Source organism: Dama dama, chromosome 21 (assembly GCF_033118175.1).
Source record: "Dama dama isolate Ldn47 chromosome 21, ASM3311817v1, whole genome shotgun sequence".
Taxonomy (NCBI): domain Eukaryota; kingdom Metazoa; phylum Chordata; class Mammalia; order Artiodactyla; family Cervidae; genus Dama; species Dama dama.
This window is the reverse complement of record NC_083701.1, coordinates 12,725,831-12,740,384: the sequence shown is the minus strand read 5'-3', so window position 1 is coordinate 12,740,384 and position 14,554 is coordinate 12,725,831. Positions and strand designations below refer to the sequence as shown.

Genomic DNA, 14,554 nt, shown 5'->3' with positions numbered 1-14,554 from the left:
ATGTGTGCTAAGTCACTTCAATCGAGTCCAATTCTTTGAAACCCTAGGGACTGTAGCCCACCAGGCTCCTCTGTCCATGACAATCTCCAGGCAAGAATACTGGAGTGGGTTGCCATGCCCTCCTCCGGGGAATATTCCCAACGCAGGGATTGAATCCATGTCTCCTGCTCTGAGGGCGGGTTCTTTCCCACTAGTGCTACCTGAGAAGCCCTGGTTTGCTATAGAAGGATAAAATTATTTTAATATTTATCTTTCTAAAATCTATTATCAGTATGATGTGGGTGAAGTGAAGTGAAGACCCTCAGTCGTGTCCAACTCTTTGCGACCTCATGGACTGTAGCCCACCAGGTTCCTCGGTCCATGGGACTTTCCAGGCAAGAATACTGGAGTGGGCTGCCATTTCCTTCTCCAGGGGATCTTCCTGACACAGAATGTGTAAATGGCATTAAATTGTTTATTAGGTAATCTGCATTCTGATTCATTTATGAGCAATTTCTGTTGCTCATTTAACTGTTCTGAGCCTCAGTTTCCTCATTTGAAACTATTTTTTAGAGTTTATTGAAGATATAAGAGTCTATGAAGGCTTCATCTCCCTGTCTATCTACTTATCACTATCTGTTTTCTTATTTACACAAGCATCCATCCATAAGTCCATAAAAAATACTTTTCATGAATGAATAAGAAAAAGATTGCTGTTGTTGTTGTTTATGTCCGACTCTCTGTGACCCATAGATTGTAGACCACCAGGCTCTTCTGTCTGTGGGATTTCCCAGGCAAGAATACTGAAGTGGGTTGCCATTTTCTTCTCCAGAGGATCTTCCCCACCCAGGAGTCGAACCCATGTCTCCTGCCTTGGCAGGCAGATTCTTTACCACTAAGCCACCAGGGACACCTATGAAAAAGAATATGTATATGTATCACTGAGTTACTTTGCTGTGTAGCAGAAGTTAACATGTGATAAATCAAATATACATAAGTGAAATGAAACAAAACAAAGTGCTCTTCATACCATTCACAAAATGACATTTTTGTAATAAACGAATATTCATATTAACTTGAGGATACAGGTAAACAACTAAAATTAACCAAAACTTGCTGAAACTGATGCAGTGAGGATAAATATTATTATTGTGGATGAGAAATATCTACACAGTATTATATAGTAAAGTTTATCATTTAACGAAATAGAATTGAATTGGTGGCAAAAGCATACAAAACATGCATTGAGCTAACCCAAAACACGGACATTCAAGTTAAGTGAGCATGTATAGCATTACTAGTACTTAGTCACTCTCAGGTCCGATTCTTCGCAGCCTGGGCTGTCACCCACCAGGCTCCTCTGTCCACGGGGATTCTCCAGGCAAGAACACTGGAGTGGGTTGCCTTGCCCATACTAGGCGGTTATGATCAATAGCTATACTTTGATCAGTCAGAAAAGGAATATTTTAAATAACAAGCTCTTCTGACATATTCAAATATGATTTACTTTCATGAAAATCTAATTTATAGAGAATATTATTTTTGAGAACACATATACACCATGTAACAAGCCAAGATGGTTTTTTTTTTTTTACTGTTTCCACTAAATACGAGCCTCTATTTGGTTTTAAACTTTAATATGAGGTCTTAGTTAATCCTTTTCTGAATTCAGCCTCTAAGAAGACATATTTTCCCCAGTTCCCTCTTCCATATCCACTATTCCTGCCACTGTCTTACTCCAAACCCTTAGGAATTCTCTCTCTCGGTGGTTGTAACAGCCTCTTAGCTGATCTCCCTGCATTCAGAGTCATCCTTTTTCAATTCATTTAATTGGCCAATCAAGTGATCTATAAATATATAAAGCTGATTCCTAAAATCCACCTGATGATTTTGCATTTCTCTTAGGCTAAAGAACACACCCCTTAGCAGAACACACATCACAATCCCACCACCTACCTCAAGATGGTGGTGAACTGATCTTCATGCTCTTCCCTGAGGTTTCTTATGCCTCTGTGCCCGTTCCATAGATCTTTGCCTGGGAGGAAACAGCATTTTCCAATCAACACATCTGAATCCATTTAAATCTCTGATCAAATACCTCCTCCTCCAGGAAGCCACCTCTGACCTCAACATGCATCTACTCTCCCCTCAACAAGTGTATTATAATACTTCTCTTTCTTGCTTGAAAGGTAATCTTGCTTACTTTTCTTGGTGCCTAACCTACTATGTTGTTGTTCAGTCTCTAAATCGTGTCCCAGTCTTTTTCGACCCCATGGACTGTAGCCCTCTGGACTCCTCTGTACATGGGATTTCCCAGGCAAGGATACTGGAGTGGTTTGCTGTTTCCTTCTTCAGGGGATCTTCCTGACCCAGGGATGGAACCTGCATCTCCTTCATTAGCAAGTGGATTCTTTACCATTGAGCCACCAGGGAAGCCCTAACCCATTATAATTATCTGAAAAAAAAAATTGTTTTCATTTCCCCCAGTACCCTGTGACCAGTTGAGTGAAAAGGTCCATGAGTCTAACATAGTGCCTGGTGTGTGTTAGGATTTAATAAACATTTGTAAAATGAGCAAAGTGAACGAACTTTAATTTAAAGCAGCTGCAAATTGGTGGTCACACCCCAAATTTCAAACGAGGAAGAAAATTACCATACAAGATGATTTGTCTGAGTGCTTTGTTTCCTTGTCATAGTATGTCAGGGATCAAAGGATAGCGTTTTTTCCTCTACAAGTGGAGAATAGCTTTGTTTTTACTGCCTTTTCGTCCCTCCTATTAAAGGGAGCTTTCATCATAGACTTTAATATGACTTGATTGTCTCTGTATTCATATCCCTTGATACCCTGCTTTTCACTGTAAGTCAGCAAGATCAAAATCTTCTCGTAATTATCTTCACTACCTGCTGAAGTATCTGCTGCTGGGAATGTGTCAGTGGCTCCAACAATTATGCCGGTGGTAACGGCACATGTTCCCATGAGGCAGGGCGGTGATGCCTGGACTTCAAAGGGCCTACGCCAAGTGGTGATGTATATTGTACTTCAATTAAAGTATAATTAAGGTGGCATGCTATATTCAGACTTCTGCTTGTGTCAAAGATAATCCATTTCAGTAGTTCATACTGCCATCTTTATGGCAGCTACAGAGTTACACAGTGGATGGCAGAGCACTGCTCTCTAACTCCTCCAGTGCCCAGGCATGGGAAGGTGACCCTGGATAGTCAGTGGAATCAGGTTTATTTCAGCATCCAGGTAACAAGCTGAAGCTTTGAGCCAGGTAGTCTGATATACAATATTTCACCAGCTCCTGGTGGCAGATGTTATTATTCTCATATTTTCAGACGGGTTACCTAAAGCTCAGAGAGGTGCTATGCCATGCCCAAAGTCATGAGATCTGTCATTCATTAAGTCCATAACCTTGAGAAAGTTTCATAACCGCTAAGAATCAGTAGTTTCAGCTGAAAAGAAATCTATGGCTTTGTTACTGGTTTGCAGGTAATTTGCTATGAAACATGCATATGCCTGGGCTTCCCAGGTGGTGCAGGTGGAAAAGAACCTGCCTGCCAATGCAAGAGATATAAGACACATGGATTCCATCCCTGGGTCGGGTAGATCCCCTGGATGAGGAAAAGGTCACTCACTCCAGTATTCTTGCCTGGAGAATCCCATGGACAGAGGAGCCTGGTGGGCTATAGTCCATGGGGTCACAGAGTCAGACACAACTGAAGTGACTTAGTGTGCATGCATGCATATACACAGCTGTGTGTGTGTATATTTTCATCTGTCTGTCCTCCATCCATCTCGTTGTTGTTTAGTCACCCCGTTGTGTCTGACTCTCCATCGTCTATCTCAAGTAGTGACCAATGGGATAGATACTCCTTAACTTTTAAAAAATCATTGCTTTTTTGTTTATTTTCAAAGACCTCAGAAGCAGGTGAATCATCCAGTCTCCCAGTTTTCTCATGCCTAATGGTACACAGAATGTCATGAACTCTCTATCACTCTATCAAAGAGCAAGTGGAAAAACACTAATATTTGGTCAGTCTCTAAGTTGACTGAAAAAAGCTATGTAAAGACTCAATTCCTCTCATACAAGTCATAGTTGAGACAGCAACCCAGAGGACTATAGATTTGGGGGAGGGTGTTTAGATGAGGTCCTTGGCACTATTTGGGCAGCAGATTTTCTGGTCTCCCACTGGTTACTTGGTGAAAGACACTGAGGTGGTTTGTTGCAGTTAAGAACATAGAATCAGGAGTTAGAAAAGTGGGAATTTACTTTTAGGCTCTGTGGGTTAATAGTTGTGTAAATATAGCTGTTGCTCTTGCTCTTCAGTTGCTAAGTCACCTCTCCGACTCTTTGCAACCACATGGATTGTAGCCCACCAGGCTCCTCTGTCCCTGGGATTTCCCAGGCAAGTATACTGGAGTGGGTTACCATTTCCTCCTCCAGGGAATCTTCCCGACCCAGGGATCGAACCCACATCCACTGCTTGGTAGGTGAATTCTTTACCACTGAGCCAAGTGAGCAAGCTACAAAACTTATCTAAGTCTCAGTTTTGTCATCTATAAAAAGAGATTCAAAACAGCACTTGCCTCACAGGGCTGTTGAAAAGTTTAAATAAGATAATGCATATTAAACTCTTGGCATTATGTTTGCCAGATTCTCAGAATGCAATAGATAAACATGATTTTTACTCTTAAATACTTGTGTGTAACTACCAAGAACGTTCTCTTACATAACCACAGTAATTGATGTTATGTCATTTAACACTGATATCATGTTACTATCTATGTCCTATATTCAAGTGTTATCAACTGGCCCAGTAATGTTCTTTTTTTAAAGAAAAACTTTTTGTTTTATATTGGCAGATAGCCGATTGATGTATATGTATAGCTGAGTCCCTTTGCTGTCCATTTGAAACCATTACTATTATTACTATTACTACTTCTACTGCTCTTCCTCTGTCTCCTTGTAATCTCATTTCTTGTCACACACACACACTCTTGTCCAACCTCAAAATCACCTCAGATTTTAAAATATTCTTGAAGGTACAATCACTATCACACAGTGATACAAGTGAGAGAAAATACAGACTTAAGCAAATTACCTCTGGAATGCATTCCAACCTGTATCTTTGCATTTCAATCAGATTCACATCTCAAAGGCCTGAGCCTTGTCTGACAATTCTCCTGGCAATAGTACAATGGAAGCAGAGTGCCTGAGCCGTCTTAAAAGCCAGGTTTTCTAGTTCTCATAATTCATTGGATTTCAGAGTGTGCCGAACATTATCAGTGAGCTGTATCAAACCTTCAGAACCATCCAGTCATGGGTTGGATGGGACAGTGCTCCGAATATGACTCTATCATTTCCTGTCTCAGAGCTAATCAGTGATACCAGAGTGGTTCCTGTTGCAGGGTTCCGGTGTAACAGAGTAGAATCCTGCCCATGTTTCAACTTGCAAGACAAGATTTAGTGGGGTGTAAACTTGCTTAAATCTTGACATACAGGTTTAAACACAGGGGGCAGAAGACCAATTAAGAAAGATAAAAGGGGAAACAAGTAGGAAGTGAGAGAGGAGAAGCAGCATGAGATGGTCGTCGTGCAAATACTTGGTATTGCAAGACTATTTTCTAAGTATTTGCTATCTGCTAAGAACTTTTGTTTTCTCCTGATATCTACCAGACCCTTTCAGCAAAGGATATTTTTTTAAAAAATTCCAAACACTCAATGAATTCTCATAAATGGTATTAAAATAGAGAGAAAAAGATTCTCACTTTTTTTTTTTATGCCTCAATAGTGTTTTTATTTTTTTCTTTCTTTTTTTTTTTTTTAATTTTTTTATTAGTTGGAGGCATTCTCACTTTTTAAGGAATTATAGTAGGCAGTTAGAAATTTGAATGGTTGGCAGTTTTTCAAATATCCAAATTTACAGTAAAACACCCAGTTTTCTGGAAATAAGTGATTCTGTGGGGCCAAAACTAGCTAATAGGTTTGTATTCATTTTTTTTTTTTCAAATGCTAAAGTTACGTTTTATTATTAGATGTACTTTCCCCTCTAATATATCTTGCACAGTTCCTGGCCATGTGAAACTATGAAGTAGACTCCATCGAGTAAATTGAGTCTTGTCTTCATGTACAAACGTGCTTGTTAACACCATCAATTACACCATATACTGACTTCAGGGTCAACCTGGGTAGTTAATTGCCCTATACTGGCTGGCCTCAGACTGTTGTATGTTAAGAATTCTTGTGTTTGTTTTTCATGGATTTCTTTCCCCTTTCTCTCTGTAGTTACACATTGTTTTGGAAATTGCATCTGCCCCGAAAAGAGCATTCTACTATATTCTGTCTGCTGTGTCAAAGAAAGAGTTTTTAAAAAAAAAAATCATCAAATCTTTCTTTACTTTCAAAAAATGAAGTAAATGTCTACTCCATGCCACATATGTGCTAAGGGTTGAGGCTACAGACATGCTAAACCCAAATAGCTCATAGATTAGTGAAGATAACAGGCATTTATAAACTTAACCATATGGCAAGAAAAGCAAAGTATTCTGACAGGGATCCTAAACTCAGATGCCAACAGAAGCTGACCAGATAAGATGAATTAGGCATATCGGCAAATTGGAAGGAACAGTCCAATGGGAGAGTCTATAGCCATTTTAGCTGATACTTAGCTCTAATCCATTTTTGTCATACCAAAATGCGGAACAAGAGGTGGAAAAAGGGGGAGTGCTAAGTACAGACTTAGCACCATCTGACATACAATATAACTTATTCATTCGTGTGTCTGTTTCTTTTCTCCTTCCTCCAGGGTGAGAACTTGAGACACTCAACACATATGTATTGACTACATCTTAAAAATCTCAAAGAAAGATAATAGCACTTCATATATAATATGGATGTAAAAATATATTTTGTGCTGAGTGTGTGTTAGACCTTGCTTCCTTCCCTCCCTTTTCTCTTTATTTATTTGACAAATGAGTATCAAGACAATGAATATCAGTGCCTATTATGCACCAGACACTGTTTTAGGTGCAGAGAGTATAGCAGGTGTCTAGTAGGAGTATAAATCCCTCTTCTTATGATGTTTACATTCTAGTTGGAAGATGTGGACAATAAACAACTAAGTACATTTATAATGAGTATATACTTATACAATGAGTTTATAATTGTTCAATATACATTTATGTATATGGTTATTTGTTTACTGTCTGCATCATGCCAACTAGAATAAAAGCATTCTGTACACACACACATACACACACACACACACATATATATACACACATGTGTGTATGTGAGGATATACACAAATATGTATAGCCTCACAAAGCATAGATATATGAATATATATACATATATGTAAGGACTTGTATATATGAAGGGGCTTCACAGGTAGCTCTGTGATAAAGAATCTTCCTGCCAAGCAGGAGACACAAGTTCGATTCCTGGGCCAGAAAGATCTCCTGCAGAAGAAAATGGCAACCCACTCCAGTATTCTTGACTGAGAAGTTCCGTGGACAGAGAAATCTGGTAGGCTACAGTCCATGGGGTCACAAAGAGTCATATACAACTGAGCAACTGAGCACGCACACATGCATACACAGATATATATAATAGTAATTGCTCTGGTTAAAAGTAGAGAAAGAAAAATAGAATACACCAGGACAGCTGTGGGAGATTTTATTCTTTAAGACAGAAAGTCAGAGAGAGTCTCAGTGAGAATCCACAGTATGAAGGGCATATGTAATTTTAAGGACATCTGATAATAAGATATACCTTTAGCACTTGGAAAGCTGAATACAAAGTTATTAGCTATGTTTGGCCCCACAGAATCACTTTTGAAGTGAGATGATTTAATATAGTGTGTATTTCTCATAAGCCATTTCAGCGGCCCAGAGTACAGATATGGAATTGGAGGAGTATGGTTTAATGAAGTTTTAGGGTTTCACCAGGTGAGTATGAGAAGAGAAAGGTAAAGGATTTGAGATGTACATGAGAGTATGATCTCAATGATAGACCTTGGAATCTAAGCTTTCTGTTTCCTTATACTGAATCTGGGGAGATGGGCAGATAAACAGACATGTTTCTTGCTCTAAAAGAAAGAACCTATAGTCCAGTGAAATTTCCCAAATTTCAGTCAGTCAAATGTCCCCTTGAGTTTTTTTATATCTTTGTGCTCCCTATATTATTTAATGTTTTCTTTAATTGTATATACTTTTATAACTTAATGAACTTTCTTTGAAAAGCAATATTTGTGTCTCAGTGGAAAACTCAGTTTCGTTTGCCATAAATAGAAGGTAATTGTTAAACCAAATGCAATGAAAACAGTCACATGATTGAATTTTCAAACCAATAACTTTGTATGCTGAAGTCTCCAAGCATACATTTGCTTGTCTCTTTGATAAATAATGGAGATTACAAAGTATAAGATTTGCTATAGGCATACTAGCACTAATTTCTTCTTAGGGTCATCAGAAGTAGTGAAGATAATGAAAAGGGGAATTCTCCCACTCATCCTTTATATAGTGCATTGTGAAGCACAACGCAAAGGTAATTGTCATCCTCTAATAATGCGCACTCTATGTTTAATGAAACACATATCCAGTCAGAAGACAGTCATGCTAACAAGCTAGTACATTATGTGGGTCAAGGGGTGAGAGACAGACCTGGCTAGGGCAATTAAATTAGTTTGTCATGTATTAAAAATTAAAGTTTTGAAACCAATAGATGACTTTAGTATGAGTGCTCACAGACTTATGTCATAGTTGAGTTAGAAGCTAAAGTTGCAAGAGGTAAGCTCTATAAAACTGAACATTCAAAAAACTAAGATCGTAGCATCTGGTCCCATCACTTCACTGGTCCCATGGGTACTCCAATACTTGGGCCACCTGATACGAAAATCCGACTCATTGGAAAAGACCCTGATGCTGGGAAAGACTGAGGGTAAGAGAAGGGGGCAGCAGAGGATCAGCTGGTTAGATAAGCATCACTGACTCAATGGACATGAATCTGAGCAAACTCTGGGAGACAGTGAAGGACAGGGGAGCCAGCGTGCTGCAGTCCATGGGGTCATGATAATCTGACACGACTTAGCGACTGAACAACAGCAAAGCTCTATACCAAGTGAGTTATAGGATGATGGACATATTCAGTCTGTTTGGCTACAGATAGTCATGGAAGGCTCCACCACCAGGTTGGGTTTAGTATCTCTCTTACACTAAGGCTTGTTTGGGGCATCTACTTTATCTATTCGATTTATTATGATTTTCAATCCTATGTTAGAGAAAAAGAAAGAAGAGGTAGTGAGATCAGCTAAGAATGAGTAATCCAAGTTGGAACCTGTAATGTCTAAACTAAGTCAAGATAAGTTGAAATTAAAGGGTATTTGACTCTAGAATCTATAGAGATTAGTGATAGATGAATTGGGAACAGTACTTTAAAGAGGGAAGATCCTAAGATGACAGGGTGGTTCTGAGACATTTAGGAGTAGACAGAATGTACAGCATGGTTTAAGAAACTGTTATGTTATCCAACTCTGTAAACTATTTTAACTGGAAAAAGGCTTTCCTGGCTAGTTTCTACCTTTTCCTTTATTCCAGGCAGGCGGAGTTACCGAATATTTAAGTTTCTTATTTATGAGTTAAATATTAAAATATAAATGAAATTGCTTTTTATAAGAAGGTTCGATTTGCAATAAAGAACTAGTTTGAAATTTGGCATGAGAAGGTCCCATTTGGTTGTAAGCCCCATGAAGGCAGGAATAATGTCTATTGCTAAATAAGTAGTGGAAAAAAGTCCCAAATCTTGCTATGTTGTATTTTTACTCTTTGAATACTGTCACACAACTGTATTTGTGTATTCCATTAGAAAATATTTATTGAGAACTACTTTCTGCCAGGCATCCTTCTAGGCCCTGGAATATACTTAACAATCAAACTGAAATACTCTTTTCATAGACCTAGAAAATGATAGCTTAATCAAATAACCACATAAATACATGTAAAATTGCAGCTGTCATTGCATGTCACTAAAAGAGCTCTGAGCTGTTGTGAGAACATGAATGCATTCATTCATTCATTCAACAATTAATTCCTGAGTCCTTTTTTCAATCGCATCTTAAGGATGGAGGCAGAATGATCTATGAAGAGGAAGTTACCTAAATTGGAACCCAGAATATCTAAACTAAGTGAGCGAAAGTCAGGATGGAGAGGAAGAGTTGGGATTAAAAATAAATGTAAAATTGCAACTGTAATTGCCTGCTACTCAGAGGGCTCTGAGCCATCAGGGGAACACGAATGCATTCATTTAATTATTTTGGTTGATTCCTATGATGTACTGAGAACACTTTTAGGGATACAGCAGTGAGAAAATCAGGCAAAGCTTTCTGCCATCATGGAGATGACATTCTAAAGGAAAGAGATAAATAATAAACAAGATAATTAACTGGCAATTAATTAATTGGTAAGCAAGAAAAGGGACAAGAGTGTAAAGACCATGGTTTTGGATAATACACAACTTTTTTTTTTTCCTCCAGAACAAAAATGGAAATAAAAGAGTTGAAAACTCTCCTTGGACTGATTTTTAAAAGGTTTTGCAGTGGAAATTCTTATGGGTACAGAAAGATCCTATCCCCTAGGCCTGGAAGAGAAGGAATGAGTGGGAAGGGGACTATTAAATAAGGACATAAAAGATAAGAGCTCTTCTGCCTCCTCTGTCTCAAAAATGAGCTGAATGTACAGAACCAAGTTTGGTGTGATGATGAAATGAGATCACCTAAGTGAAAGCTTCTAAACTCCTGCTGAGAGCTCTGGAAATGTTGGTTCCTGAGGGGCTAAGTCTAATAGTTCCTTGTGTTCAGATGAGGTCCTGATATCTCATTCACCTGTGTGTACATTTTTTCCTACATTACTCTACCTAACCTTTAAAATAAATGTCAATCTGTCCCACCCCCTCTGAAAGTGATAAGTAATATTTGCTTGCAACTAACATATTTGACACTTAGGCTTACTCCTTTTTGTTCACCTCTTAGCTCCGTGGTCCTGAAGAAGCCAGGATGCAATAGAGTCTTGTTTTGTTTGTTCGAAGCGTAGCTTGAGAAGTGTAGAAAAGTAACACCAATGGCATTTGGTGGCAGTTCCAGGGAAGAAGGAAAAACACCCTGGACACATTTCCCTGTTGTTGGTTCCCGAGGTATCCTCAGCAGGGAGGAGAGGATTAGATAGCGTATTGCCTTCCTCAATGACCTTGGTAAAATGCATAACCTTCTTAGATCTCAGTTCTCTCATCTATAACACAAAGTGAGTGCTAACATTCTCTGACCCCTTGGAAGAATTAGGAGGGGGAAATAAGTTAATGTTTGGAAAGGCCTGGGTGACCCTGTGAGCCAAGACATTATCAAAGCACAAAGTAAATTACAGGCAGTGTTTGCGATCCCATTAGCAACTCAAATAGTGCAAGGGGCTCCTCCTGTCAGATCCTTGGAAGTCAAGCTTGTAATACACACTTGGTTGTGTGTGTGTGTTGGTTTTTTTTTTTTTTTTTTCAGAATAAAAAATGGAAATGAAGAAGTTGAAAACTCCCTCTCCTTGGACTGATTTTTAAAAGGTTTTGCAGTGGAAATTCTTATGCGTACAGAAAGGTCCCGTCTCCTAGGTTCATTCTGTCCCAGTCCTCTCATCAAGTCCGAGGAGCTAGGAAATAAGAAAAGATTTGGAGTTTGGACCCTGAATCCAAGGTTTCAAGACTTGTGATGCTTTAGCCAACTTGCTTAGCATCCTTGACACTGTTTCTGGACATGTTAAAAAAGAATCACCACCATCATCATCCCTTCTTGGTTATGATGTCTCTTCAATCAAATAGATATGGGTAAGTTAGCCTTCCACAGTCTCATTTATATAATATGAAGATTACAGATAGTAATAATCCATAGAGGTTTGGAGAAGATTTACAGAGATAGTATTAAGAGTGCTTAACATTGTAAAAGGTCTATAGTCTATATATATATATTAGCTATTTAATTATAGACTGTTACCTCTTACTATATTAAGCACGCAATGCTATCTCTGTAAATCCTATTCAAAACTCTATAAATTATTATTATCCCTAATCTTCACATTAAATGAATGAGGCTGTGGAAGGCTAACTTACCCATAGTTACAAAACCCAAAGGCAGGAAGGTTAGACTTTGCTGCAGATCTATATGGTTTCTGGCAGGAAAGCTGAACCTTAGCTTACTATGTTCTTTTCATCTCTTTATTCACTCAGCTAGGCACAGAATAGATCAGAGCTCCTTAGTGCTAGGCACCTGAGAAGCAAAATTTCTTTGTTATTTTCAAAACATTATTCAAATGATGGTTTTTGAATCAACAGTCACATTTCCATAGACCAAATGCGCTCAGCCCCTTGTGCAAGATAGTTAACAGACATCTAACACCTCTGCCTATTTATCACTGGGAATTTATAATAATAAATCCTTTCTGTTGTTATTCAGTTGCCAAGTCATGTCTGATTCTTTGTGACCCCATGAACTGCCAGGGTCCTCTGTCTTTTACTATCTCCCAGAGTTTGCTCAAATTCGTATCTATTGAGTTGGTGACACTATCTAACCATCTTATCCTCTGCCACCCCCTTCTCCTTTTGCCTTCAGTCTTTCCCAGCATCAGAGCCTTTTCCAGTGAGTCAGTTCTTTGCATCAGGTGGCCAAAGTATTGGAGTTTCGGTTTCAGCATCAGTCCCTCCAAAGAATATTGATTTCTTTTAGGGTTGACTGGTTTGATCTCTCAGAAGCCCAAGGGACTCTTAAGAATCTTCTCCAACACCACAAAAGAGTGAGGGCTAGTGTGTGGCTGTTTGGAGCCAATACTTGGATATTCCAAAGGTTTATTCAGGCTCTGTTTAACTTTTAGCCTAAGATGTTAAACCAAATTACAACTACCATAATCTTCAATTTATCCCCCAGTATAATTTCACACTAATAAAGGATAGAGGTTTGGAGGTTGTAAGATGAGAAAGGAAGTGCAGTAAAAGCCAGTGGAAGTATAAAACATTTAGGCCCCAGAGGCCACTTTTGGCAGTTTCTTCTAGATACAAACCCTCATGTGCATAGAAGTGTATCTCATACCCTGGGCTATACAACAATGTTTGGAAAATTATTTGGAATGGAGATCTAGAATGCACCCTTTCCCAGTTTCTTAAAAGGAAAGACCAAAGTTGACTTTGTGTTTATGAGAGCTATTGAGACCAGTATTTGCAACCAGTATTTCAAAGTATTGATTAATTAACTTTTTCTTAACTTTAATAGGACAAATTGTTAAATCCTCACTAACCCTTATTAATATTGATGGAAAGGGACAAGACAAGAAGAGTTAGGAAGTGAAAGATCTAAACACCCTGGTTATTAGAACTAGTACCTCCATTGGAAATGATGTTGGTCTTGCAATTTCAAGGCGTCTTCTACAATGTGCCTGGGATAAAGCTGTGCCTTTAAGCTGTGCCTGGGATAAAGAAAGTAGATTCAAACCCATTGAAAATGTTACAGTTTGCTGCAGAAACATCTCAAGTGCATGAAGTTGGTTAGCACAGGATTGAAAGACAAACAGAAAAGTTCTTTTTTTTTTATTTTAAGGGGGAACAAAATGCCATTTTAAAATGGGCTCTCAGTCTCCAAACTTAGATCTTTCATGTCCAACTTCCATAAAGTGGTGTTTTTTTGAGCAGTAAGCTCATATAAATTCAGCAATATTCATTCTCTACAAGAGAGAAAATAAAGAGTTCAGGTTATTTCTCCTACCACTCCAGTAAATGTAGCAGTGTACTAGAATAATCCTCTAGATTGCTGTATTCGATGCAAAGTACAGAAAGAAGGACATGTCCTTTGCTGGAAAAAAAAAAAAGAACTACTGATACTGTGTCTATTGTCCTTGAGTGAAAAATATTAATCTTCAAAATGGCCTTTAGCCTTTCTAATCTATTTTCATGGTAATTTTGATTGTACATTAAAGAAAAAAAAATCTCACATACTCACATTAGAACTTCTTCAGAAAGATGTATTCTGACCCTACAAAATTATATTCTAAAGGTCAAGTTGGACCATAACTCTCCATAGTCAATGATTCTGTATTTGTTCATTTCACAAATATTTAATAGGCACCTACCACTCTGGTACAGGTGCTAGAAAAAAAAGCAGTAAATAAAGGAAGAGAAACCTGTCTCTTGTTGAATTTTTATCTCAGTTGAGGAAGGCAGAAGATAAACATGTACTTAACCAAGGTGAGTCCACGTAGTAGGAAGCACTAAGGAGAAAATAAAATTGAGAGTACAGGTGAATTGATCTCAGATCGAACTGGGAGAGGTGTTGGTTCTGAGAAGGTGATATCTGAACAGAGATTTAATTGATAGTTGGTGGGAAGGAGTCAGCTATATGAATGCCAGGGAAGGGGGGACTAGAGCTATGAATTCTTGTAAAGGCTCTGAGGCAGGAAGAAGCTTGGCCTGCTTGAAGAACAGACGGAAGGTCAGCAGCATTGGAGATTCAGAAGCATTAGCTATTGGTAAACGCTTTTTCTGCATACAAA

General features: G+C 38.5%; 1 long non-coding RNA gene across 1 annotated transcript in view; it reads right to left on the bottom strand.

Moving 5' to 3' along the window:
* Nucleotides 1-700: 700 nt before the first annotated feature.
* LOC133042266 (uncharacterized) overlaps nt 701-14,554 on the bottom strand; it is a 43,249-nt gene continuing 29,395 nt past the window's right edge. The window contains exons 2-3 of the long non-coding RNA XR_009689462.1: nt 1,936-2,014; nt 701-892 (exon numbers count right to left, since the gene is read on the bottom strand). This is a non-coding gene — a long non-coding RNA (uncharacterized LOC133042266). The remainder of the gene's footprint in view (nt 893-1,935; nt 2,015-14,554) is intronic.